At 37.6% G+C, this 5,886-nt stretch overlaps 2 pseudogenes; both read right to left on the reverse strand.

The window, feature by feature from the left end:
- Nucleotides 1–428: 428 nt before the first annotated feature.
- On the reverse strand, nucleotides 429–1,704 carry LOC149172391 (putative E3 ubiquitin-protein ligase XBAT31 pseudogene; annotated as a pseudogene).
- A 1,428-nt stretch (nucleotides 1,705–3,132) lies between these two features.
- Nucleotides 3,133–5,345, reverse strand: LOC149172392 (putative E3 ubiquitin-protein ligase XBAT31; annotated as a pseudogene).
- Between the last annotated feature and the right edge of the window lie 541 nt (nucleotides 5,346–5,886).

The following is a 5,886-nucleotide window of genomic DNA, read 5'->3' on the forward strand; positions in this document are numbered from 1 at the left end:
TTGATTGTATAGAAATTTACTATATGAAAATGTTGGAGGCAAATCTAGTACCAGACAAATCAGGGTCATCATTGAAATGTTGTCTGCATATTTCTTGTTTAAACTCTGGATCCTAAACAACTTCCCTTAGATTCAATTCATCTACCTTGGTAACAATGACTAAACAACCCTTTCATACATCAAGCAACCCTCAAGCTATAGAACCAAAACTTGGCTCATGCGACAAGCTCTGATCATTTTCTCTATTTGCAGTCAAACGAGATTTGGTTCCTGAATGAATAAGCGTCACATTATAGGCTTCAAAATCCATTTTGGAAATATTTATGTTTCATCCTCGCAGCAATATCTATAAGGATGGGAGTGCAAGGACTGACTAGTAATGCCATAGCATAGGTTGAAATTTCAATTGGTATATTGGATATCGCAAATCAAGGTTTATGTTCCGTCCAATCATTGTTGTTCGCAGTTTTTCCAGACCCTTTTCCACTTATCTTCCCAAAATATCTCTTAGTTGAGACTCCTTTGAAACTGCTGCTACCCTCACTAAATCTCTTAGATTGTCTTTGGGAGGGACAACCACTAGTTGTGCTATGCTACTACGACAGAAAGGGCAAGCTAGAGGAGGAGAATATGTTGTGGTAGGATTAGGTTTATTGTGACAACACAATGTTAGAGTGTAGAGGGCACACATTTGATGCCCACAGTCCTAAACTTCAATGGTACACAATTGATCAAAGCAAATGCAACAAACCTCAGATTCACTAGCATTAGAAATATTATCTTCAATGTCATCTTCTTGATCAGTGGAAGAAGACACTGAAGAGGCAGCTCCAAACAGAATGCTTTTCTCCCTGGCTCGATTGGCCTCCATAAGGGCCTTTTCTAACAAGAGCTTAGCCTCTAGATTGAGTTGATTATGAATTTCCATGGTGTAGGCCAAACCAATGGTTCTGCAGAACTGGGATTCAGTAAGGATGCACAGGTAGAGTTTTTGTACTTAAGGGCTATCACATATGGATGCATTCAGACACATCGCTGAATGCAGTCAACACCCCAAGCCAACAATTCTTACACAGAATCCAAACAGCCTCCTCGAGAAACAAGGTGTAGAGGCGTTATCCCTGGTCATCCATGAGCTCTAGTGGTTGCGCAAACTAAAGTCCCATTTCTCAATAGCAACTAAACAACCCCTCCATGTTTCATTCGGGCCACAAGGTGTAATGAAGTGGCTCCAACCCCATCTCTTGCATTTACAAACTAAGCAAATCCCCAAGAGTCTGCAACAAGAGTAGACTGGGTAGCTGAGAGAATGGCTTCCAAGCAATTAGTGTGCCCATAGTTTGCAACATAGTTCAAGCAAGTTCTCTGATGCAACGAGTTAAACAATAGTACATTTGCACCAAATTGCGGAAGCCTCTCAATATAGGAAACCTTCCCATACATGGCGACCATCATGAGAGGAGTCTATTTTTTGTGACTCAAGTCATCAAGATGCAAATTTTGGTCCAATAGATATGACACGACATCAATCTGGCCATTTACAACAACAATATGCAATGGAGACATCTTTTCATAGACCGTGGTCTCTTAGATCAAATGCGGCTCTAGCTCAAGAGCAGCCTCCACCCTTTGCAAATCCCCTTGCTGGATGGCAAAGAAGAAGGCATGTTCATTGGAGACACTACAGCTCAGAGCCCGACCCATTTATTACCAAATCTTGCCCATTGAATCCCCAATTCTTTGAGCACCTTATCAACACCTCTCAGGCATTTGAATCCTGAAAAATCTAACTCGGGACTCTTGAAACCAACCGTGTAATCAATCAATCAGTATTCCATCTCTGTTGCATCAGCAAAAGACAAGTCCACTGAAAGAACAAATACCTAGCTACAACAAGTTTCTAAACATGCATAAAAAATGATACTATCTATCTACCAAGTTCAATGCACAAATAGTTTGACATCCACTTATGACTAGAAAGAAATCCAAAGTAGTATGGATTATTTTAAGTTCAAAGGTCTCATGAGCTGCTATACTACAAATTCCATTATTCTTTTGTGAAATTGCAAACCTATATAAACAATGTAACCAATGAAAATACTAACTAGTTAAAATAGAAAATCCAAAATTAGCGTGCACAGGATGTAGAATACCAGCTCCTATGTAGAACAAATTTAGGTAAATTTTCACCAAGAAATCGTGCCACAAAAATAATTACTGTGGATAATTCAATGAGGATCAAAGAATTAAAGAGAGCTTTGGCTCTATTTTATTTCTTAGGTACTAACGCAACTTTGGAACTAAATTGGAAAACGAGAGTAAAAATAGCTTTAGATGTAACACAGGGTAGTTTTTTCATGTCCTCTTTTTGTGATGTACTTTATAAAAATTAAACACCGGTAGATGTCTACTCTATGCTTCAAAAGGAAAACAACATATTTTTCATGCAATTTCTTATGTAGATTTCTAGTTTTATCTCTTAAAGGGAATTAATGTATAACAATATCTCCATTTTTATTCAAAGGATTGGAATACATGCATGTAGATTCGACACCAAAGATTATTCACAAGGATGTGAAAATAACGAACACTCTTCTAGATTACAATTTAAATGACTTTGGTCTTTCAAAGGTATGGATTGATGAGGAGGATGGGGAGCCTTGTCATGTTACCACTATAGTGAAAGGAACTATAGGATACCTTGATCCAGAGTATATCACACACATAACTTGTACCCTTTTTACAATAATAGTGATGGTGAAGGAATTGTATTTGTTGTAGAATCTGACTTTTCATTTTTCTTTCCATTCTTAGCTCAGATTTTATTTCGGTTTTGTTTAAGTATTTTAGCACTCAAAGCTTGACTGAGAAGAGTGATGTGTATAGCTTTGGAGTATTTTTTTTAGAGATCATGTGCGGTATTACTTCCATCTGAGAAACATCATTGTGGGTCATACAGATAAAATAAGGGTATTCATATGATGTCAGAGTTGGATCTGTCACTACAAAGTACAACAATGGGAGTTGGATCTTCATCCTGGCAACAATATCTATAAGTAAGGGAGTGCAAGGACTGGCTACTAATGCCATATCATAGGTTGAAATTTCAACTAGTATATTTGGCATCACAAATCAAGGTTTCTATTCCATCCAATCATTATTGTTTGCAATTTTTCTAGACCCTTTTCCACTTATCTTCCCAAAAGATCCCTTGGTTGAGATTCTTTTGAAACTACTACTCCCCTCACTAAAACTCTTAGATTGTCTTGGCTTGTTGGTCTTTGAAGAAGCAGTGTCAGTGAAACTCTCTTTGGGAGGGACAAGCACTAGTTGTTGTATTCTACTGTGATAGAAAGGGAAAGATGGAGGAGGAGAATATGTTCTGGTAGGATTAGGTTTATTGTGACAACACAGTGATAGAGTGCAGAGGGCAGAAATTTGATGCCCATAGTCCTGAAATCAATGATACATAATTGATCAAAGCAAATGCAACAAACCTCATATTCACTAGCCTGTATATTGGCACAAACAAATACATCTAATCATTTGCAATGATAGTCACTTGACATTTGAAGAAAACAGATAACCGATACAACTTCTTAGTCTGATATGTGTCTTAATTCTACCAAGTTCCAACCAATCAATAGACATTTGAGATTAGAAGCAAGAACGCACATCATAAATATTATCTTCAATGTTATCTTCTTGATTAGTGGAAGAAGACACTGAAGAGGCAGCTCCAAACATAATGTTTTTCTCCCTTGCTCAATTGGCCTCCATAAGGGCCTTTTCCAACAAGAGCTTAGCCTCTAGATTGAGTTGACTTATGAATTTCCATGGTGTAGGCCAAACTAATGGTTCTGCAAAACTGGGATTCAGTAAGGTTGCACAGGAAGAGTGTTTGTACTTAAGGGCTACCACATATGGGATGTGTCTGTCAAGTAAAACAAATTAATCAGTAGTCTATGAAAATATCTTGGTAAATTCTCTCTTTTTATCTCCTATTATAGTAGTCCTATATGTAACAAACTAAACATATAATAAAGTTTGAGTAAACTGGAGGAATGAAGTTATGCCATCAAAGAGAGTTAAGGGAGTTCTCACCCAGATGCATCTCACTGAATGTAGTCAGCACCCCAAGCCAACAATTCTCGCACATAATCCAAGCAACCTCCTTGAGTAGCAAGGTGTAGAGGGAGGCTTCCTCGTCGTCTATAAGGGAAGAAACATGCAAACAAGGATGGGATTGATTAAATCTTGAGGCAGATGACACCTTTCCTATTCAGTCACAAACAACAAAATACAAACTTGACAAAATTTTCTTTCAAGTTCTGATAGAGCACATGATGTTCAAGAAAGAAAGATCCATTAGGCACAAATTTTGAAGAAAAAAACATTTTTCACGAAAGAGTCACACATGTTATTAAAATGAAGAGTAATATTTCAGATGTGACAACTATGGTTTTGATGATACAAAGAAACTAATTACAAAATTAGGTGTTTCTATCTCTTACCCGTGGCTCTATCTCTTACCCATGAGCTCCAGTGGTTGCGCAAACTAAAGCCCCATTTCTCAACAGCAACTGAACAACCCATGGATGTTTCATTTGGGCTGCAAGGTGTAATGAAGTGTCTCCAACCCCATCTCTCGCATTTACAAACCAGGAAAATCCCCAAGAGTATGCAACGGGAGTAGACTAGGTAGCTGAGAGAATGGATTCCAAGCAATTAGTGTGCCCATAGTTTGCAGCATAGTACAAGCAAGTTCTTTGATGCAATGAGTCAAACAATAGTATATTTACACCATCTTGCAAAAGCCTCTCAATGCAGGAAACCTTCCCATACATGGCAGCCATCATGAGAGGAGTCTGTTTGTTGCAACTCAGGGCATCAGGATGCAACAATTCTCGCACAGAATCCAAGCAACCTCCTCGAGCAGCAAGGTGTAGAGGCATGCTCCCTGGTCATCTGTAAGGGAAAAAACATACAAACAAGGGTGGGTTTGTTTAAATCTTGAGGCAGTGTGAACCTTTCCTATTCAGTCACAAAAAACAAAAATACAAAGTTGACAGAATTTCCTTTCAAGAGAGCAGCCTCCACCCTTTGCAAATCCCCTTGCTGGATGATAGAGAAGAAGGCATGTTCATTGGAGACACTGCAGCTCAGAGCCTAACCCATTTATTACCAAATCTTTCCTGTTGAATCCCCAATGCCCTGAGCCCCTTATCAACACCTCTCAGGCATTTGAATCCTGAGAAATCTAAATCGAGAGTCTCAAATAACTTACTAGATAACCCTGAGAAATTTTCGCGTTGCTTGTAGAATCTCAGTCTGTGGAATACCATAGTGAAGGCGTAGAATCTCGGTCTGTGGAATACCATGGTGGAGTTGTCGAATGAGACATTTCTTGCACACCAAACCCTCTCAGGCCACGATAATAAAAAGAAATGGATTAAGTTTCAATTGTTATTGTTTCAGTTATAATGAGATTTTTTTATTAATGGTTGCAAACATTTTAATCATCTAACTATAGATCAAACGGATCATAGTACGACACGTAAGACAAGAGGGGAGTTGATTTCATAGAGGAACACCTTATGGTATAATTATATATATTCCATTAATCGAAGAACTTTTATAGGGAAAATTTCCCATCAACATAATTACAACTAAATAAATGACCATAATTATCACTTCTCTTATCATTTCCTAGGTGTTCATAATAAACGATGTTACAAAGAATAAATTTTAATTACTATGAAATTTCCACACTACTCTAATATTAGTTATAAATTTCATACAAATGAAAACTTTTCAAAATTAAAACATATATATTCATGCTACATTGAATTTAAGTGAGATTGAATATTGTATGGAAGAAATATC

Source organism: Pinus tabuliformis, chromosome 4_2 (genome assembly GCF_031772625.1).
Source record: "Pinus tabuliformis cultivar Carrire ecotype Pingquan chromosome 4_2, CPIR1, whole genome shotgun sequence".
NCBI classification, from domain to species: domain Eukaryota; kingdom Viridiplantae; phylum Streptophyta; class Pinopsida; order Pinales; family Pinaceae; genus Pinus; species Pinus tabuliformis.